Genomic DNA, 23,779 nt, shown 5'->3' on the forward strand with positions numbered 1-23,779 from the left:
CAATTATACCTTACTTAATAGAACCAACAGTAAAACCTAGACCACCTCAACTCTAATTGAGATACTTCTTATTACTTAAGAAGTATGTTCTTCAAAAGTTGTTCTTTTGAAGTAAATACAGAATCATCATCAACCCTGCTTATAAGAACCTATAAACCCTAGCTAGCAATCCCCAGCCAGATGAATCAACCTTGATAGCAACCATGTATAAATACTTGCTTAGGATGCCTAGGCTTAACTCAGCCTTACCAGCCCTAGGTATTGATGAATCCAACATTGTTGTGATCCATCTTATACTTACTCCGTAAACTACTTGGAACCAGAATAAATTATAGCAACCCACAAACCTAATTATCATACTTGTTCTTTATTATAGAACATGTTCTTCAAAAGTTATTCTTTTGAACTATATAATAAGTAATCATCAACTATGCACTATAGGACTTAAAATTGACAACTCGCTCTTTACTTATTGTACAATTACTATTCCTGGGTGTGTATGATTGTTACCATTCATTTTACCACCTGCTTATAATTCTAAAACAACACAACCCTGAATAAGAACCTTGTTTGTGAATCATTCTAAAAGTACAACACACCCTGAACTAATCATTACCACTCACTAATCCTAAATCATCGGGGTTAGGTCACGCTTAGAGCGATTGCATCTCGTACTTATGCATTATTGCATCCTTGCCAATCTTTTAAACATCGTCCTTACCGGACGATGATGCTATTTCAGAATTTGGAGTTATTGCGTATCGAAGACCTTGCCCGCATAATCTTGCAGTCAAGAAAGGCAAGTTCATCACTTGCTCATGTCATTTGAGTATTTCTATCAAATTACTTGCAAAGTACTATGGTTATCACTATTGCATAAAAACCAAAACCACTACTTTCATAACTATGAATATGACTATGTGGTGGGCAATGGAACCATGGATTGTGTTGATATGGTGGAGGTTCCATTGCAAGGGTTTATATCCATCTAGGATTAAACAACAAATGTCGCCAATGATTCTTGTGCCGTAATACCCGTGTTAACCATAAGATCCGGAGTGGGACAGAGTAGTCAAAAGTGTTTCCACCTCTCGTTCATCAACGGATGCGCTTACCGTAGCAGGCTTGTATCTGGCGGAACAACCGAAGGGTGGGGATCCCATTCTAATTCCCCACGGTAATGCAATGCTTACCGTAGCAGTTGTGTCTTGCGGAACAACCGGAGGGTGGGGATCCCATTCTAATTCCCCACGGTAATGCGGTCTATGATGGATTGCAGCTACCGGCGTAGGAGTGTATGGTAGAGCCCAAGACTCGTCGTCGTGGTCGGGGTCCACCCTGAAATCTACGGGAATAATGGGACCGGCGTGGACCCAGGGTTGGGGCATGCAACAACGGGTGGGTGTTCGAGGCAGCGGAGGAACATGATTGGCTAGACCTTATACCGGGCCTCACACCATAGGAAGTGTGGACGGGTCATTCCTGCTGGCACCAAGGTTAAGATCTCTTATGGGTAAAGCAACACACCTCTCGCAGAGTGTAATGAATCGTGACCCGGCACTCCTCGTTCCGGGATATGGAACTCGCGAACGCGGCCGTAAAGGACATCCATGAAGTTCTAGTAAACCGGTGAAGGCCGACGGACATAGTTCTTCCGAATAAAAGCAACCCTTTTGAAGAAATGGTTATGAAAACTTGCATTGGTATTAGACTTTCCGGTCTAATGCTCGTAGCTAGTGCATTAAACACCTCTTTCCTATAATGAACTTGTTGAGTACGCTCGTACTCATCCCACTCTTAAATCCTCGCTTAGATATGGAGGCATCGAAGGAGGATCTACAATGCAACTCGTAGATCGAGGAGTCAACAACTACTTCAAGAGACAGGACCCTGTCAGAGGAGTCAGATACCACATTCAACAAGGAGAAAACCTAGTTTAGCCATAGAAGGGAACTAGCTTCCTAAACCTAGCTCCTACTTAGCTAGAATCTATTCATAGCCTCTGTAGCTAGTTAAATACTCTTCAAACAGAGTTCGTGTTAGGATTAGACTACGAGTCGATCTTCTGGAGTTTATTTGCAGTTTTACCTCATTGTAAAGTAGGAGGCTATGATGATCTTATGTAACAGAGTCATTGTTGTAATTCTATAGACATACCTAGGACCCGCATATGTTTCTGTTGTACCGCTCTGAGCGATATAATACTAGTGGGACGGTGTTTCATATTGGTGTTATATCAGACTTGCATACTACACCATGCAGTGGTATGCCGGGTCACCACAGTTGGTATCAGAGCAAATGCTTTGACCCTAGGATTAAAACCCTTTAAAGGAGACCTATAGGATTGGTAGTGTCTATAGGGAGTTGTGTTAGCTAAATCAAATAGTTATTATGACTTGAGATGGATATTCACTTGAGAATAATCCTGACACACTTGAGTCAACCTTTCTTACCTATCTTTCCAAAGTGAAGTTAGTTAGCTAATCCCCAGTATGTAGCATACCATTAAGACCCTAAAATAATTATGAGTAGACCACAGTTGGTATACAATACATGGTAGTCCAAAGATAGGATACAACCATAAGGAAGATATCCTATTGGAAGATGTGTACCAACACAAGATATGATTAAGTAAGAATTATTCAGTCATGTAAAAGGAGTAATATAAAGATGAAGATAAGTAAGATATCCTATTAGAAGGGTATACCAATACCAGTAATAGGGTAAGTAAATTTTATCTAAACTTGTGAAGCAACTAATAATGAGGGGTGAAGATAAATTATATGAGGTAGTATAGACCATGATGAGTCAATCATGGGAAATAAGGAAGAGTGATAAGAATAATAAATGCTACTTACATGGTAGAGTTTCTAATCATATATGACTCACCCGAGAATCATTATGTGATGGAATAAAACATCATAAACATTTAGGAGGAGAACAATAAGAAGCCATGTGTTCAAGAATAGTGCAAGATTGTGTTCCAAAACCATGGGAAGTGTGCCAAGCACATCAGAACCGTAGCCACATGGTAGAAACACTTGGAAGTATAGGAGCTATATCCAAATATATATATTTGTTTAGAATAACCATGTTAGAACCCAGAGATACCATTTGAGGTAGTCCTCAACAAAATGGAAGTTAATCTAGTACTTCCAAAGAAAATTAGGTTAACCTTAACTATCCTCGACCACTTTGTTTCAAGTTTATCTCATTGCAAATGTGCAATTAAGGTAAAGGTTGAGACAAATAGTAGAATTCCCTATATTCGTGCTAAGTATCACGATATAAACCTATATTATGTGGTGTTCTATACTACACATCAGGGCCTGGTGTTTAGAGATGTCTTACTCAACTTTTATATTCAGGCTTACGATGGTGTGTATTATAAGCACTGATACGTCTCCAACGTATCGATAATTTCTTGTGTTCCATGCCACATTATTGATGTTATCTACATGTTTTATGCACACTTTATGTCATATTCGTGCATTTTCTGGAACTAACCTATTAACAAGATGCCGAAGTGCCGCTTGCTGTTTTCTCGCTGTTTTTGGTTTCGAAATCCTAGTAAAGAAATAATCTCGGAATTGGACGAAATAAAAGCCCAGAGGCCTATTTTCTCACGAAGCTTCCGAAGACCGAAGACGAGACGAAGAGGGGCCACGGGGTGGCCAAACCCTAGGGCGGCGCGGCCCCCTTGGTCGCGCGGCCCTGTGGTGTGGGCCCCCGTGCCGCCTCTCGACTTGCCCTTCCGCCTACTTAAAGCCTCCGTGACGAAACCCCCAGCACCGAGAGCCACGATACGGAAAACATTACCGAGACGCCGTCGCGCGCATCCCATCTCGGGGATCCTCGGAGATCGCCTCCGCACTCCTGCCGGAGAGGGGAATCATCTCTCGGAGGACTCTACACCGCCATGGTCGCTCCGGAGTGATGAGTGAGTAGTCTACCCCTGGACTATGGGTCCATAGCAGTAGCTAGATGGTTGTCTTCTCCCCATTGTGCTATCATTGCTCGGATCTTGTGAGCTGCCTATCATGATCAAGATCATCTATATGTAATTCTATATGTTGCGTTTGTTGGGATCCGATGAATAGAGAATACTTGTTATGTTGATTATCAAAGTTATGCTTATGTGTTGTTTATGATCTTGCATGCTCTCCGTTTCTAGTAGAGGCTCTGGCCAAGTTTTTACTTTTAACTCCAAGAGGGAGTACTTATGCTCGATAGTGGGTTCATGCCTACATTGACACCTGGGACGATGTGATGAAAGTTCTAAGGTTGTGTTGTGTCGTTGCCACTAGGGATAAAACATTGATGCTATGTCTAAGGATGTAGTTGTTGATTACATTACGCACCATACTTAATGCAATTGTCTGTTGCTTTGCAACTTAATACTGGAGGGGGTTCGGATGATAACCTGAAGGTGGACTTTTTAGGCATATATAGATGCAGTTGGATGGCGGTCTATGTACTTTGTCGTAATGCCCAATTAAATCTCACTATACTCATCATGATATGTATGTGCATGGTCATGCTCTCTTTATTTGTCAATTGCCCAACTGTAATTTGTTCACCCAACATGCTCGTTCGTCTTATGGGAGAGACACCTCTAGTGAACCGTGGACCCCGGTCCAATTCTCTTTATCGAAATACAATCTATCGCAATACTTGTTTTTACTCGTTTTCTCTCGCAAACAATCATCTTCCACACAATACGGTTAATCCTTTGTTACAGCAAGCCGGTGAGATTGACAACCTCATCTGTTTCGTTGGGGCAAAGTAGCTTGGTTGTGTTGTGCAGGTTCCACGTTGGCGCCGGAATCTCCGGTGTTGCGCCGCACTACATCCCGCCGCCATCAACCTTCAACGTGCTTCTTGGCTCCTCCTGGTTCGATAAACCTTGGTTTCTTTCCGAGGAAAACTTGCTGCTGTGCGCATCATACCTTCCTCTTGGGGTTGCCCAACGAACGTGTGAAATACACGCCATCAAGCTCTTTTTCTGGCGCCGTTGCCGGGGAGATCAAGACACGCTGCAAGGGGAGTCTCCACTTCCCAACCTCTTTACTTTGTTTTTGTCTTGCTTTATTTTATTTACTACTTTGTTTGTTGCATTATATCAAAACACAAAAAAATTAGTTGCTAGTTTTACTTTATTTGCTATCTTGTTTGCTATATCAAAAAAAAAACACAAAAAAATTAGTTACTTGTTTTACTTTACTTAATATCATGCATGTTTTTATTTCACTAGTTAAGCATAATGGAAAACAACGAAAATATGAGAGATCTTTATGAACTTTATCTTGAATTAGGACATGATGTGTTTGAAGAGAGAATTAAAAAATCCATGGAACTTTATATGCATGCTAATGGGAATGTTATTAATATGGATGCTTTGAACACCATTGTTGCTAATGCTATGGAAAATTCTAAGCTTGGGGAAGCTGGCTCTGATGAGCATGATCTTTTTAGTCCCCCAAGCATTGAGGAGAAAATTTTCTTTTATGATTACAATATGCCTCCTATATATGATGATAGCCACTTTGTTGAATTTGCTCCCACTACAACTAATAAAATTGATTATGCTTACGTGGAGAGTAATAATTTTATGCACGAGACTCATGATAAGAATGCTTTATGTGATAGTTACATTGTTGAGTTTGCTCATGATGCTACTGAAAATTATTATGATAGAGGAAAATATGGTTGTAGAAATTTTCATGTTACTAAAACACCTCTCTATGTGCTGAAATTTTTGAAGCTACACTTGTTTTATCTTCCTATGCTTGTTACTTTGCTCCTCATGAACTTGTTTATTTACAAGATTCCTATGCATAGGAAGCATGTTAGACTTAAATATGTTTTGAATTTGCCTCTTGATGCTCTCTTTTGCTTCACATACTATCTTTTGCGAGTGCATCATTAAAACTGCTGAGCCCATCTTAACGGCTATAAAGAAAGAACTTCTTGGGAGATAACCCATGTGTTATTTTGCTACAGTACTTTGTTTTATATTTGAGTCTTGGAAGTTGTTTACTACTGTAGCAACCTCTCCTTATCTTAGTTTTATGTTTTGTTGTGCCAAGTAAAGTCTTTGATAGTAAAGTAAGTACTAGATTTGGATTACTGCGCAGTTCCAGATTTCTTTGTTGTCACGAATCTGGGTCTACCTCCCCGTAGGTAGCTCAGAAAATTAAGCCAATTTACGTGCATGATCCTCGGATATGTACGCCACTTTCATTCAATTTGTGAATTTTCATTTGAGCAAGTCCGGTGGCCTAATAAAATCCATCTTTACGGACCGTTCTGTTTTGACAGATTCTGCCTTTTATTTTGCATTGCCTCTTTTGCTATGTTGGATGAATTTCTTTGATCCATTAATGTCCAAGTAGCTTTATGCAATGTCCATAAGTGTTAAGAATGATTGTGTCACCTCTGAACATGTTAATTTTTATTATGCACTAACCCTCTAATGAGTTGTTTCGAGTTTGGTGTGGAGGAAGTTTTCAAGGATCAAGAGAGGAGTATGATGCAATATGATCAAGGAGAGTGAAAGCTCTAAGCTTGGGGATGCACCCGGTGGTTCACCCCTGCATATATCAAGAAGACTCAAGCGTCTAAGCTTGGGGATGCCCAAGGCATCCCCTTCTTCATCAACAAATTATCAGGTTCCTCCCCGAAACTACATTTTTATTCGGCCACATCTTATGTGCTTTTTCTTGGAGCGTCTGGTTTGTTTTTGTTTTTGTTTTGTTTGAATAAAATGGATCCTAGCATTCAATTTATGGGAGAGATACACACTCCGCTGTAGCATATGGACAAATATGTCCTTGGTTTCTACTCATAGTATTCATGGCGAAGTTTCTCCTTCGTTAAATTGTTATATGGTTGGAATTGGAAAATGATACATGTAGTAATTGCTATAAATGTCTTGGGTAATGTGATACTTGGCAATTGTTGTGCTCATGTTTAAGCTCTTGCATCATATGCTTTGCACCCATTAATGAAGAAATACATAGAGCATGCTAAAATTTGGTTTGCATATTTGGTTTCTCTAAGGTCTAGATAATTTCTAGTATTGAGTTTGAACAACAAGGAAGACGGTGTAGAGTCTTATAATGCTTTCAATATGTCTTTTATGTGAGTTTTGCTGCACCGGTTCATCCTTGTGTTTGTTTCAAATAAGCCTTGCTAGCCTAAACCTTGTATCGAGAGGGAATACTTCTCATGCATCCAAAATACTTGAGCCAACCACTATGCCATTTGTGTCCACCATACCTACCTACTACATGGTATTTATCCGCCATTCCAAAGTAAATTGCTTGAGTGCTACCTTTAAAATTCCATCATTCACCTTTGCAATATATAGCTCATGGGACAAATAGCTTAAAAACTATTGTGGTATTGAATATGTAATTATGCACTTTATCTCTTATTAAGTTGCTTGTTGTGCGATAACCATGTTTACTCGGGGAATGCCATCAACTCATTGTTGAATTTCATGTGAGTTGCTATGCATGTTCGTCTTGTCCGAAGTAAGGGCGATCTACACCGAGTTGAATGGTTTGAGCATGCATATTGTGAGAGAAGAACATTGGGCCGCTAACTAAAGCCATGATTCATGGTGGAAGTTTCAGTTTTGGACACTTATCCTCAATCTCATATGAGAATAATTAATTGTTGTCAAATGCTTAAAGCATTAAAAGAGGAGTCCATTATCTCGTTGTCTATGTTGTCCCGGTATGGATGTCTAAGTTGAGAATAATCAAAAGCGAGAAATCCAAATGCGAGCTTTCTCCTTAGACCTTTGTACAAAGCGGCATAGAGGTACCCCTTTGTGAAACTTGGTTAAAGCATATGTATTGCGGTGATAATCCAGGTAGTCCAAGCTAATTAGGACAAGGTGCGAGCACTATTAGTACACTATGCATGAGGCTTGCAACTTATAAGATATAATTTACATGATGCATATGCTTTATTACTACCGTTGACAAAATTGTTTCATGTTTTCAAAATCAAAGCTCTAGCACAAATATAGCAATCGATGCTTTTCCTCTATGAGGACCATTCTTTTACTTTCAATGTTGAGTCAGCTTCACCTATTTCTATCCACCTCAAGAAGCAAACACTTGTGTGAACTGTGCATTGATTCCTACATACTTGCTTATTGCACTTATTATATTACTCTATGTTGACAATATCCATGAGATATACATGTTACAAGTTGAAAGCAACCGCTGAAACTTAATCTTCTTTTGTGTTGCTTCAATACCTTTACTTTGAATTATTGCTTTATGAGTTAACTCTTATGCAAGACTTATTGATGCTTGTCTTGAAGTGCTATTCATGAAAAGTCTTTGCTTTATGATTCACTTGTTTACTCATGTCATCACCATTGTTTTGATCGCTGCATTCTCTACATATGCTTTACAAATAGTATGATCAAGTTTATGATGGCATGTCACTCCGTAAATTATCTTTGTTATCGTTTTACCTGCTCGGGACGAGCGGAACTAAGCTTGGGGATGCTGATACGTCTCCAACGTATCGATAATTTCTTGTGTTCCATGCCACATTATTGATGTTATCTACATGTTTTATGCACACTTTATGTCATATTCGTGCATTTTCTCGGAACTAACCTATTAACAAGATGCCGAAGTGCCGCTTGTCTGTTTTCTCGCTGTTTTTGGTTTCGGAAATCCTAGTAAAGAAATATTCTCGGAATTGGACGAAATAAAAGCCCAGAGGCCTATTTTCTCACGAAGCTTCCGGAAGACCGAAGACGAGACGAAGAGGGGCCACGGGGTGGCCAAACCCTAGGGCGGCGCGGCCCCCCCTTGGCCGCGCGGCCCCGTGGTGTGGGCCCCCGTGCCGCCTCTCGACTTGCCCTTCCGCCTACTTAAAGCCTCCGTGACGAAACCCCCAGCACCGAGAGCCACGATACGGAAAACATTACCGAGACGCCGTCGCCGCAGCATCCCATCTCGGGGGATCCCGGAGATCGCTCTCCGCACCTCCGCCGGAGAGGGGAATCATCTCCCGGAGGACTCTACACCGCCATGGTCGCCTCCGGAGTGATGAGTGAGTAGTCTACCCCTGGACTATGGGTCCATAGCAGTAGCTAGATGGTTGTCTTCTCCCCATTGTGCTATCATTGTCGGATCTTGTGAGCTGCCTATCATGATCAAGATCATCTATATGTAATTCTATATGTTGCGTTTGTTGGGATCCGATGAATAGAGAATACTTGTTATGTTGATTATCAAAGTTATGCTTATGTGTTGTTTATGATCTTGCATGCTCTCCGTTTCTAGTAGAGGCTCTGGCCAAGTTTTTACTTTTAACTCCAAGAGGGAGTACTTATGCTCGATAGTGGGTTCATGCCTCGCATTGACACCGGGACAAAGTGATGAAAGTTCTAAGGTTGTGTTGTGCTCGTTGCCACTAGGGATAAAACATTGATGCTATGTCTAAGGATGTAGTTGTTGATTACATTACGCACCATACTTAATGCAATTGTCTCGTTGCTTTGCAACTTAATACCGGAGGGGGTTCGGATGATAACCCGAAGGTGGACTTTTTAGGCATAGATGCGGTTGGATGGCGGTCTATGTACTTTGTCGTAATGCCCAATTAAATCTCACTATACTCATCATGATATGTATGTGCATGGTCATGCTCTCTTTATTTGTCAATTGCCCAACCGTAATTTGTTCACCCAACATGCTGTTCGTCTTATGGGAGAGACACCTCTAGTGAACTGTGGACCCCGGTCCAATTCTCTTTACTGAAATACAATCTATCGCAATACTTGTTTTTACTGTTTTCTCTCGCAAACAATCATCTTCCACACAATACGGTTAATCCTTTGTTACAGCAAGCCGGTGAGATTGACAACCTCACTCGTTTCGTTGGGGCAAAGTAGCTTGGTTGTGTTGTGCAGGTTCCACGTTGGCGCCGGAATCTCCGGTGTTGCGCCGCACTACATCCCGCCGCCATCAACCTTCAACGTGCTTCTTGGCTCCTCCTGGTTCGATAAACCTTGGTTTCTTTCTGAGGGAAAACTTGCTGCTGTGCGCATCATACCTTCCTCTTGGGGTTGCCCAACGAACGTGTGAAATACACGCCATCAAGCACAAAGCTGAATCTTCTTGGATTTTATTGGATTTTCATTGTTTGACTAGATCCATACATGAAGTTTGACTTTGGTATGCAAATGCATGTTGCTATATCAAGTTCTTACTTAATGCTATAGATCTTGAGGGTAATGGTATTCGTGTGAGGAAGTGACGAATTCTGTATATTTTGAAGACAAGATGAAGGTTCATCAGATAAAGGAAACAAAGTTGTGGGAAGCAACCACAATACTCGAAGGAAGTGCCAATCAACATTCATGCTTTACCTCAACAGAGGAGTACTTTAGTACATGAGAAGCATGAAGGTGAGAAATATAATGATTATGGTGAAGTCGAAGCAGATCCATAGTCTACATAGAAGAGGGAATGCATGGGAAATCACTTAGGATACTATAATCATAGTGTCGACTAGTGGTTTTCTTGCAAAATAAACCCTGAATGAAGGAAGGTGATATATGAAATCATAGCAGACATAAGAAGACCATAGTCGATATCGAAGACCACAATTGGTATAATATCAATATCGCGAGATAAAGTAGAAGATGTCTCGTCCAGATTGATCGGAACCTATAATAGAATCCATTTTTAGATATCAAATAGCCACGATTGGTATAATAACCACAACTGGTATCAGTTGGTATTACAAATAGTCCATGATTTAATTAGTTGTAACAAAAGTTTGTGAACAAATAAAAATCTTGTCAGCCAAATAGCTAGATCTATAAACATTTAGCCGAAGGAATCACATTGGATGTCCACAATTGAGTGGATACACCACAGATATTCTTCGCAAGATCTTAGAAGAATACAAACCATAAGCTAGACCTAGACTAATATTCTAACCATAATTCCAATGATTGGAAGAAACAGAGTTGAAGATCATAAGAAAACTCTAAGGGGTAGAGTAAAATATTGAGTTGGATGTACAATGACTCAATACTTTGAACAAGATAGAAGAAGAAGGTCTGAACTGAGAGGAAGTTCGACCTTATTTTCATAAGATTGTTGAACAATACTTTCAGAAGGATGTCAGACCAGAAGCCGAGGTTTATACCTCGAGGAAGTAAGGAGTGGACTATAACTTGAGAAAGTGAGTAGTATTTACTCAGAAGTACGAAAGCTCAAGTAAGACAAGCATAAAGAAGTTGGAAGAAGGAAATACCGAAGACCAAATATAGCTCGAGAAGGCCCACGACTGAAGGATGTTGACTATACCAAAACTAAATTCCATTTGAAAGATTCCTTTCATGGAACCTAAATAGCCCAAAATAGTTATAGGTATCAACTATAAACCATGATTGGATGGACTAAATGAGTCTAATCCATTCTTAGGAATAAACCATCACGACCATTTCCATGGTAAGTACCTTACTAAGTACCAATATTGAAGTTTTGGTAGTAAGGGAAAAACAAAGACCTATTTTATCAAATAGGAGAATGTTATCCAATTAGTCCTCAATAAAGACTACCAGGACAAGAAAAAGACCTAATCATTGAATCTTCAATGAGATAGGAAACAAGATTATAATACTTGGAAGAAATCAATGAATCAAAGTAAGAGCCATGGTTCAGAGACAGGTATTATTAGATTCTAGAGAAAAATCATAGAACTGGAGTAAGAAACTGATGTTCAGAGACAAACCCTAATGGATTCCAGGAAGAATTTGGACAAGGGATATATTCAATTATATCCAGTGAGATCACCACAGAATTCGAGAGAAGTCGTAGTCTGCACAAGTCAGATCTACACTCCGCAACGTGAGAGAGTTCAAACTTCGAGGACAAAGTTTAGTTTAAGGGGTAGAGACTGTAATATCCCAGGTAATGGGGTTACAAAAATAGGGGAAACAGTTGTGTGCATTGCATTCATGCATAGAAAATCTGGGGAATTTTCGCGCTTTAAGGTAAAACAGTCACAAGAATCGAAGTTTCACTTGACCTTGGTGGAATTGAAGTAGCTCATCAAGTCAAGCGCTATAAACCTCAATGTGACTTTGATACAACCTTATTTTGGGTAGAGATGATTTGATCTAAGGGGTTAGATCAAATGGAATTAAAACTAACACAACAACCCTTTAATCAAGGATCAACAACTTGATCTTATTAAAGATCACACCATGGTATTCCTTGCCATAACATATGAACATCCATTTAATTGGAAATCAAGTAACAGTAATTGGAGAAACTATTCTACATTTATCTTCTCCATGTCTTGAACTAATCCATGCACTTATCATAAACCCTATGATATCCATTCTACTTTAACCTTGGAAACAAGACAAGGAGATTCAACTTAAGAAATATATATTCTTCCCTATTCCAAATAGTTTTACATCAAACCTAGAGAGGTGAGAGTTCTATTATAACTATTAGAGGAGCAATGACAAACCTTGAGCTAAACCCTGGAGATACATCTATGTAAACAAAACCTCATCTTAAGATCACAACCTTGGGATATTATTCAAGTCCTTCCAAATGAGAGAAACCATAGATACCAATTTTTATCTTTACATAATTAAGAATCAAGAACAACCTTGAGCCAAAGTATCAGTTTGCAAACCATTTCCCTTGGAGTGGTGAGATAACCTAATATCACTTGGAATAATAACATATCCATGAATTGATAAAGTAAGGAGGAGATTAATTCAACCAAGATAGCCAAGGGGAGTTTTAGACTTGTTATTTATTGAGATATGGTGAATACACCATAAACCCTAGAATAAACCATTCCTTTATAAGAGAGCCCAAGCTAAGGTGTTACACTCAAGAAAGTTAAAACCAACACTTGAATGTGAGGGAGAGAACTATCCATATAACCAGATGATAATATCAACATTATTTAAGTGGAACCCTAACAGAATATCTCAGGCATTCTCCTGGGATATAACCTATAGAGACAACCATAGCCATGTCCACCAAGAAACTATAAGGGAGGTATTATGCTTAGTTGATCAAGACAACACTTGATCATAGAAGTAAAGACCATTCCATTAGAAATACTTAAGGAAGCCAAGCCTTGAACACTATAAATTGGGTGATGATCATAAACTCTAAGAACTTGAGGTAGAGATATTTAAAACAAGTTGATCATGCCTAATCCATGATCATGCTCTTGAGGTATGTGAGGATAAGTTAAACCCTACTAGAATAAGAAGATCTCATCCTCACATGAAATTATAGGAAGATCACTAGTAATCAAATCCAGGCTTATATCCCAACCTTAACTTGTGAGTCACTTGGTGATCATAAGTAGAATTTTACCCCATCTATTTTTCATTCATTCATCTATTAAAGAACCTAATAAAACCTTAGAGTTAATCTCTATACTCTATATGGTGAGAAACCATATATCCATATGACCAAAGTTAACTATAAAAAGAACTATAACCAATGTAGTTACTTAAATGATAAACTCGTGGTTAATAATAGAAGCCAATTGGTAGAAGATAAAACTAATTCTCAATATCTTAGTAACTAAAGGTGAACAACAACTATTAAGCAAGTAACCACCTTAACATGGATATTGGAGATTAAACCCTAGCCAATACAATATGGTGTCATCTCATCTCTATAACCAGAATTGCATCTTCATTAATATCTTATGTTTCAATTCATGAACATAAGAAAACCTTGTGCTACATCTTATAATTAAAACCATAAGTGTGACTATCAACCACTTACCTACATAATTAAGACCCAACCTTGAGGAGAGTAATATTTACTCTAGGTATGTCAGAGGATTAAGAGATCATAACACTAATGATAGTTTTAATATGGGTTATCATCAAAACTACAAAACATTAATAAAATGTGCTCACATGAAATAATATGCAAGTGATTAATTCCTCAAATGGAAACCAAGACACAATAACAATTTCTGAAAAACTTTGAGAAGAAAGTATCCACTCTCATGATTCTAAACAGAATTGGTTGCATAGTAAAAAGAAAATTAAAGGGAACATATAAATTTCATAATTAATTGTTATTTTGAATAAAATTCCTAAATATGTAATAGAATCTCATCTAGAATGATGTATCCGAATAAAATTGGGGAAATAGTAGTCAGGAAACTAAATTTTGATTAAAACAACATAATTGAAATAATTGCAAACAGTATTGGATTCAAATATGAATTCAAATTGAAAATATAAAACAGAAAATAAAAACAGAATGAGAAAAAGGGGAAAAACCTTACCAGACCTCATTTGGCCGTGGCAGCCCACCAGCACGGCCCAAACCACGGCCTGGCCCAGCCCAAAATACCCCTTCGCAAAAATATCAGAGGAGAGGATCATCCTCATCCTCTCCAGCTCGCATGCTGGACAGCACGAAGCCGTGCTCCTCTCCTTCTCTCGCTGTCGTCCTCTCCTCGCTCGGCATCGTGACGAGGCACCCCTGGCGCCATATAAAAGCTCCACGACGAGCCCTAGCCTCGGTTTCTTTCTCCCTTGCCCAATTTCTTCTCAGATGAAAACCCTAGCTCGCTCGGAACCCGGCCATCGCCGTCGATAGAGATCATCCCCAGTCTCGCCGTGGATGCCATCGTGACCACCGTCCTTGACTTGTTCATCCTGCAAAAAGAATCGAGCAGCCGCGCTCAGAATCGTTGCCGACGACCTCGTCTTCTCCGACACCGGCAACGACGAAATCCGGCGATGCCGACCGCCATTAAGCTCGCCGTCACGCTCAGCGTACTCATGGTGAGATTCTAAGTCTCCTAGCATGCTCGCCAAGTTCGATTACATGCCGTAGCATACCTCTCGTCGATCGACCGTAACCACCGCCGCAGACCATCGCCGCCGGTCAACCTCCGGTGACCATTAGCTGGCGGCGCTAGCATCAATCAGTTCCTTGTCGCGTGCTGAGGAGGATGGTAGTCTCCAATCATCGGGGGAGGGTCTGAATCTCCGGCGATCGTCGCCAATGCCACCGGCAGGGAGTCCCCTCTGCCACCATGGCAATTTTGACCTTGGTCAATGCCTGCGTGGCAGATGACCTGGTCACTGGCCCACCAGCCATTGACTGTTTGGGTAGAATTCCGGGTGCACTTAGTCATTTCTGTTAAAAATTTCAATTCATTAATTACTGCAACTTTACAAATTCATACAAAATTCATAATAATTCAGAAAAATACAAATGAGATATTAAAATTCTTAGAAAAGAAATCTCTATCCAATAAAAATATAAAATAGAATTTTTATTTTTAATAATAATTCAATTATTTAATACTTGTTAATTCAATTATTCCATGTATGCATATCACTAAACCTAGTTGATGAAGTAGGGTTAACCAAGTGTAAACCCTAGATCCTATTACCAAAGCCATCATCCTTATTCATTCCTATTTAGCATCACACCAATGTGATGAACCACAGGAGCAACAATGCCAATTCTTGAGCATTGCCTAATCATATTCCACTAAACCCTACTAATGATGGATACTAATCAACCATCCTATTTAAGGAGCCAATTATACCTTACTTAATAGAACCAACAAGTAAAACCTAGACCACCTCAACTCTAATTGAGATACTTCTTATTACTTAAGAAGTATGTTCTTCAAAAGTTGTTCTTTTGAAGTAAATACGTAATCATCATCAACCCTGCTTATAAGAACCTATAAACCCTAGCTAGCAATCCCCAGCCAGATGAATCAACCTTGATAGCAACCATGTATAAATACTTGCTTAGGATGCCTAGGCTTAACTCAGCCTTACCAGCCCTAGGTATTGATGAATCCAACATTGTTGTGATCCATCTTATACTTACCCAGAAACTACTTGGAACCAGAATAAATTATAGCAACCCACAAACCTAATTATCATACTTGTTCTTTATTATAGAACATGTTCTTCAAAAGTTATTCTTTTGAACTATATAATAAGTAATCATCAACTATGCACTATAGGACTTAAAATTGACAACTGCTCTTTACTTATTGTACAATTACTATTCCTGGGTGTGTATGATTGTTACCATTCATTTTACCACCTGCTTATAATTCTAAAACAACACAACCCTGAATAAGAACCTTGTTTGTGAATCATTCTAAAAGTACAACACACCCTGAACTAATCATTACCACTCACTAATCCTAAATCATCGGGGTTAGGTCACGCTTAGAGCGATTGCATCTCATACTTATGCATTATTGCATCCTTGCCGATCTTTTAAACATCGTCCTTACCGGACGATGATGCTATTTCAGAATTTGGAGTTATTGCGTATCGAAGACCTTGCTCGCATAATCTTGCGATCAAGAAAGGCAAGTTCATCACTTGCTCATGTCATTTGAGTATTTCTATCAAATTACTTGCAAAGTACTATGGTTATCACTATTGCATAAAAACCAAAACCACTACTTTCATAACTATGAATATGACTATGTGGTGGGCAATGGAACCATGGATTGTGTTGATATGGTGGAGGTTCCATTGCAAGGGTTTATATCCATCTAGGATTAAACAACAAATGTCGCCAGTGATTCTTGTGCCGTAATACCCGTGTTAACCATAAGATCCGGAGTGGGACGGGGTAGTCAATAGTGTTTCCACCTCTCGTTGATCAACGGATGCGCTTACCGTAGCAGTTGTATCTGGCGGAACAACCGGAGGGTGGGGATCTCATTCTAATTCCCCACGGTAATGCAATGCTTACCGTAGCAGTTGTGTCTTGCGGAACAACCGGAGGGTGGGGATCCCATTCTAATTCCCCACGGTAATGCGGTCTATGATGGGTTGCAGCTACCGGCGTAGGAGTGTATGGTAGAGCCCAAGCATCGTCGTCGTGGTCGGGGTCCACCCTGAAATCTACGGGAATAATGGGACCGGCGTGGACCCAGGGTCGGGGCATGCAACAACGGGTGGGTGTTCGAGGTAGCGGAGGAACATGATTGGCTAGACCTTATACCGGGCCTCACACCATAGGAAGTGTGGACGGGTCATTCCCGGTTGGCACCAAGGTTAAGATCTCTTATGGGTAAAGCAACACACCTCTGCAGAGTGTAATGAATCGTGACCTGGCACTCCCTGTTCCGGGATATGGAACTGCGAACGCGGCCGGAAAGGAGCTCCATGAAGTTCTAGTAAACCGGTGAAGGCTGACGGACATAGTTCTTCTGAATAAAAGCAACCCTTTTGAAGAAATGGTTATGAAAACTTGCATTGGTATTAGACTTTCTGGTCTAATATCGTAGCTAGTGCATTAAACACCTCTTTCCTATAATGAACTTGTTGAGTACGCTCGTACTCATCCCACTCTTAAATCCCCTGCTTAGATATGGAGGCATCGAAGGAGGATCTACAATGCAACTCAGAGATCGAGGAGTCAACAACTACTTCAAGAGACAGGACCCTGTCAGAGGAGTCAGATACCACATTCAACAAGGAGAAAACCTAGTTTAGCCATAGAAGGGAACTAGCTTCCTAAACCTAGCTCCTACTTAGCTAGAATCTATTCATAGCCTCTGTAGCTAGTTAAATACTCTTCAAACAGAGTTCGTGTTAGGATTAGACTACGAGTCGATCTTCTGGAGTTTATTTGCAGTTTTACCTCATTTTAAAGTAGGAGGCTATGATGATCTTATGTAACAGAGTCATTGTTGTAATTCTATAGACATACCTAGGACCCGCATATGTTTCTGTTGTACCGCTCTGAGCGATATAATACTAGTGGGACGGTGTTTCATTGGTGTTATATCAGACTTGCATACTACACCATGCAGTGGTATGCCGGGTCACCACACATACTTCCAAATAGAATTGTATATACAGCGACTACAAATAATCAATTCTTGTTCGAGCTACTTTTAGGCATATTGGTAAGTTTCTTAACTGAGCAAGGTCAGGTGTCGCATGAAGTCGTGCATCAATATTTTCTTATGTCGTTACTCTTTACAGGAAAAATATAAGGTTAAGCCATGTAAAGAGAAAAGGTACTCAAGTTAACAAATACTTTTCTCATCTAGTACATATCAAAAGAAAAACAGAAAACATACCTTCCAAATAGAATTGTATATACAGTCACTACAAATTTAAATAATATAATTAATGAAATAACTTCTCTCACAGATAAGTCAAATGTTCAGATGAGACAAGCTTCTATAAAAAGGTTTTATGCAGCGAAGAAACATAGACCTCTAGAAATGAAAAAAGAACAATCAGATGCATACTGCCATGCATAGGAAGAAGTCAATAATTACGATAAGCACCATGGTTTTTTCGTGGCCGTAGGAGGCAATGATATTATCCTTCGCTTGTTTCTGGCGGTGTAGGAGAAGCAGAAGGAGACATAGGCGACAATGCAGTGAGGATGGCGAGCCGGCGAAGAGGCCCAGTAGGGCGCCAAAAGTCAGAAAGATGAACCTCTCCCCTCGAGCTTCAGTAACAAGAGGCAGGTGATCAGAATCTGCAAACTATTTTACATTTTCTTTAATACCTGAATTTTGGAGCAGATTTACCCAGATGGCTTAAAAAAATAAGAGCCAACGCTCATCATTTTGGGGATACAAGTGCCATAAATATTTCAAAAAAATGTTAACCGGGAAAAATCAGTATACAGATACAGTATTAATTGGTTTTGGGAAAGGGGTAAATGCATGTACTTTAATTTACTGTAACCACCATTTGCAGTCAAGCAATGTGCTGCCCTGCTCTTGGGAATGTAGTTAGCTACGTGTATTGATAATCCCAACATGATCATACAGAAAAGGTCGAAAGAGAAGACCTGTATCAAAGCCATTGCAGTGCCAAATCCAAGCAAAACCTTATTGAGTTATTGTCCTTCAAACTGACTCAAATACTAAGGGTGGTTTAAAAATCTAAAACCTAAAGCAAAGCAATTATTCCCAGCTTATTTCCATGGCTCAACCACTAACTCAGATTCTAATGGTGGTTTAAAAAACAAAAACCTAAAGCTACGTAAGTCTGCCCAGCTTATTTCCAAGACTTGACCACCAACACATCTAGCTATATAAGGAAAAGATACTAATCAAGATCTGCAGCTAACATACTCCAGTCCCTTTCTTCATGCACGAAGGAAAATGATCAATGTGTGTTAGGTCACATCACACAATAATAATAATAAAATGTATGCTTGGATAAGAAACTATTTAATGCCTACGTAGAAAAATCTAAAGAAAATTCAAAGGAAAATCGGAAAACTAAACAAGTGCACTCGTTCCATCTTGTCAAGTAGGTCCAACTAATACTCTACTTGGGATGCATATTAAGCAATTACCACCTAATTTTAGGACAGCTACACAACTACTTCAGGCTCACTGTGACAACAGAACCAAACTGGTCCATTACACATTGATATTAATTAGGAATTAAGAGTAGATGTACAATGTCTAAACAATTATCCACCTGTTGAATTACCGGATCCTTTTCTTATCAATTTTACCATCTTAAATAGACACCATTATAGTGTTTCAAATGCAGAAATAAGCACATCAGAATAGAAACAATTTCATCACTGACCTTTTCACCGAAGCCTATCTTCAAAATATTGTCACAGAAGGTGACGAGTAACTCATCACTCGAACTACCAGAGACACCCTTATTGCAGAAGACCTCAATGGCTTCTTTAAGTGCCTGAACAAAGAGAAGTTTGAGAATGAGGCAGCTATTTTAATTATTATAATAAAGGAAAAATGGCATATGCCCAAACCATAATTATTATAAAAGGAAAAATGGTATACGACAATATCAACCAGCAGAACATGTGGAAGAGGTGTATGGCTATGAAAATAATCTGTCACATATGCTACATGCATGCAGCTCAATGATTTTCCAGACGAAAATCTAAAAGGAGAATAACACATCTGCACAAATTGAAAATCAAGTTACACACCTGTTCCTGCATTCCAACCATGTGCACAAATAAGAAGTGCAAAAATGATGCATTGGCTGGCGTAAATATTGTACCTACTTTAGCAGAATCTTCTGCTTGCTCAGGAACAATCCCCAACAATGAAATCTTATATTTTCTCATGTAATGAAATTTCACAACAGCATTGGTAGTGTCTCCAAACAAATAGTGCATTCAACAATCTGGAAGATTAAGTATGTTAGATATGTTATCCTACATATTATCAGCACCAAATGCACCAAAACACTTAAACTAATTACTGTAAGGAAGCATTTGACATAGTGGCATAGCTTGTACTTTCTGACTGTGGTTTGCGGAGGTTGTAAGCAACAACACTTAAACTAATTACAGTAATAAGGAGGCATTTGAGGGGGTAGCATATCTACTTTCTGGCCATGATTGGCGGAGGCTATCATCACATTTCAGCTGTGCTCCTACTGGTAGGGATGGCAAAGCATGGGGCGAAGGCAAGGAAGCCATACCAGCTGGACCATGGAAGCACTGATGTTGTTGCCTATCGCTGCTACTTCTAATGGTGCTCGAGTAGGGTCTATATAGAGTAGGGGCTAATGGCAAGATAAATACATCTAGAGCAGTGGTCAACACAAGGACAAATAGAAATTGTAAGTTATTACTTGAGTTAGCTCACCAACCAACTTAGGTACATTTTTTATCTTCTGTCAACCAAACGATCAAATAAGCTCGGAACAAAATATGAAAGCAACCTGGTGTTAACTGTCGAAGACGTAGTAGATGGGGCAGGGAAGGGTTTGGGTCATCAACAATATTAGATACCTTGACAAACACAATGAGCTCCACCAACAATCCTAACAAAAAACAATTAAGTAACAATTTAGGCAGTGTACGGAAATAGCTATACTTGGTGAATACTGAATAGACAACAAAAGAAATCTGAAGGGACATGAAAGGAACAACGAAGCAAGAGGTAAGATCGAATAAATCAAATGCATTGATGCCTTCTCCATAAAAGCAACAACGAAGCAAGACAAATATTTGGTACTACATTGACATAGGACCAAATTAAACAACCATAAGCATAGCATGCTAGCAGTACACTCCGATTTATAAGTTGTTTAAAACAAACAGTTATCAACTTCAGATAGAAAGAGGACCACTGAGGATGGACTGGAAACTTAATTCTGATGTTACTTTGAACCTTATTAGTGCCTTTTCGACATGTACTGGAACATGGCTTTACTCAAACATTTGGGCATTGAGGTTGCTTCATCAAGATAAAAAGAGGGGAACTAAATATTTACAGAGGCATGTTAGGTAACTTATTTTTACGTAGAAAGCTATGTACCTAAGAATGCTCGGAGCAGAGAAAACTCAAGGATATAATAATCCTGGTTATCAGCAGATAAGCTTCTAACCTGGACAACACAATAAAAGGAAAAAACCCCTGCCTTAGAACATTATATGACTATATGTAGCAAGCTTTTGTATCTTGCAATGGAAAAAATTAGAAACAAATCCATTTTCCCTGGTTTAACCAAGGCATTTTCTTAAACATTACTTAACTCACCAATGAGCATTGCAACAAAGCACAGAAATCTTAATCACCAAAGCAAATGAAAAGTGGACTCATAGCAGACTAACTATATACTTTTTATAGTATGGATTGAGAGATTGCCCACGAGTCAGGAGGCCCACGTGGTCCAACTTGTTCCCCATCCTATCCTGAAAAGTGAATCAATCATCAAATTAGCTAAATAATCATTGTCTATAATTTAGCAAACCATCAAAGCCAACCATGTAGGTCATTTGGTACATGAAAATTAATTTATGTATAAAACAATCGGTAGCCACCAGCAAGAGATTCATGTCCAATTAACTTCTAGCCTGGGCAATTAGAAGGTACCACAAACTTAGTCAAATAATCACTTTAATTCGTAACATGTAAGAACAAGTGAAGGCAAAATCTTCAAAAAAAAAACAAGTGAAGGCAAAAAGGAACTGAATCTTTACTGACCTGAAGAAAAAAAAAGATGTTCAAATTGGTTTGGGATTTTCGATCTTGCCCACTGGCTGACTCCTCGTTCCCGTCATACAGATCAGCCACACCGACATCGTAGCTTTGGCATATTACCCAGGGGCACCAGCTATGGCCTGACTAAACTCCCACTGCCTCTGCTATGAATATCGGTTAGAATGTCTTTATCAACAGGAGTCTAGCAATATCATAGAGAGAAGTATAAAACATCAGGAGAAGCGAGAGAAAAAAACAGCACCTTATCGAGTATAATTGCTGATGCATCAAAATCATAATATTATCGAGCTCGAGAAGAATCTGCAATGGAAAATAAGTGTTGCAAGAATAAGAATGCAGCAAATAGCAAAACCAAATTAATCAATTTTTCAAACCTTGTCCGTCAGTTTTGATAGAGCTTCAAGTTCAGCTATAACCACTTGCGTTCTTGCACCTTGCAGCTCATCACTCATCGAAAGATCAACAATTCTTTCTATCATGCTTCCAGCATCTGAACCACCATTCAAACCACTACATACATATATCTACTGTCAAGCAACCAAATCAAATTCAATATGTATGCACTTTCAAGGCAAGGATTTAGCTTAAACAAGGATTGTACTCACATTTTTCTTACTTGATGGGTACAATCATTTTCACCCGATCGACTTCTATGCTATAAAAGCAAGCAAATTCTAGAGCAATTTGGTCTTTCCTGCAATTAAGAATAATCATCATTCCAAAATAATATTGCCTCATCCACAAGTGAGGTTCTCATACTGTATGGCCTAAAATTTGCAGTATAAATACTTATAAAATGACATGATATATCCCCATTTTGCACATACCAACAAACCAACTGGTGCTTCATGGACATGATATATCCCCATACTTGCTCCTGAAACTTGAGTCTCGACTTTTTTATTGACTTCTTGCTGTCTTGCCTACAACAGCTAGCAATCATAGTGACCCAAGACTGGAAGTCAGTTAATCGAGTAAATGAACAACACAGAGACAAGGGAAGAGTATGATGAACTCATCTCATAGGAAGAGCTGCACATCAGCTCCAGGCACCAACACGACAAGTAAAAAAAACAGCTTGGAACAAACTCAGTCATCCACCCTTATTTCTCACCTCCATGCCCTCTGTCGCCCTTTCCACCATTAGGGAGAGAGAGATGGAGAATCAGATGGAGAGATTGAGGACCTGCATCCCTTGACAAAGACGAGACGGAGGAGTGCAGGCTGCTACATGGCTGGTTGGGAGGGCGACGGCGATGCGGACGCAGACTGGAAAACAGCCTCGGCAGCCCGCGCTCCACCAGCAGCGCTGCTCCCGCACGCTCGCGCTGCGCTCCACCAGTGAATCCCCTGCGTGCTGCTCCACGCGATCCCGGCTACCTCCTTGTCCCGGCGCGACGAAGACGAGCCGGAGTCGGAGCTGCGCCGGCCGTCGCATGCGAAGAAGATGGAGGGGATGAGGAGAAGCGGTCCGCCAGTGATTGGGGGTGGGGGAGGCGACACGGGGCGGGGAGGCGACGCAGGGCGGGGCGGCGGCGCGGATGGGGGTCGCGAGGGGAGAGGAGGAGGACAGACGCGGCTGGATAGGGTTTGCCACACGGGGAAGATGATTTTGTCTCACCTATGTGTGGCTTCTTCCAATCACATGGCGCCACGTGGCCCAATCGGTGGAGCAAAAACGAGACCAGCGCCCAATCCTTCCGCGCGAGGTGTCTATCGTGGATAGCCTCGGAGCAGCCCATGGGGGTGCAACAAT

General features: G+C 40.0%; 1 long non-coding RNA gene across 6 annotated transcripts in view; it reads right to left on the reverse strand.

The window, feature by feature from the left end:
• The window catches only part of LOC124683500, a 28,143-nt gene extending 4,744 nt beyond the window's left edge, over positions 1-23,399 (reverse strand). Inside the window, exons 1-10 of one of the 6 annotated variants that reach the window (XR_006996724.1) lie at positions 23,138-23,399; positions 22,851-22,955; positions 22,629-22,717; positions 22,398-22,533; positions 22,265-22,323; positions 22,006-22,166; positions 21,559-21,713; positions 21,337-21,406; positions 19,622-19,735; positions 18,352-18,555 (exon numbers count right to left, since the gene is read on the reverse strand). This is a non-coding gene — a long non-coding RNA (uncharacterized LOC124683500). Of the gene's footprint in view, positions 1-18,351; positions 18,556-19,621; positions 19,736-21,336; positions 21,407-21,558; positions 21,714-21,767; positions 21,876-22,005; positions 22,167-22,264; positions 22,324-22,397; positions 22,534-22,628; positions 22,718-22,850; positions 22,956-23,137 lie in introns of those variants that run through there. The other 5 variants (XR_006996719.1, XR_006996715.1, XR_006996714.1 and 2 more) reach the window with 5 other exon arrangements.
• Positions 23,400-23,779: the final 380 nt, after the last annotated feature.

The sequence above is a fragment of the Lolium rigidum genome, chromosome 1 (assembly GCF_022539505.1).
Source record: "Lolium rigidum isolate FL_2022 chromosome 1, APGP_CSIRO_Lrig_0.1, whole genome shotgun sequence".
NCBI classification, from domain to species: domain Eukaryota; kingdom Viridiplantae; phylum Streptophyta; class Magnoliopsida; order Poales; family Poaceae; genus Lolium; species Lolium rigidum.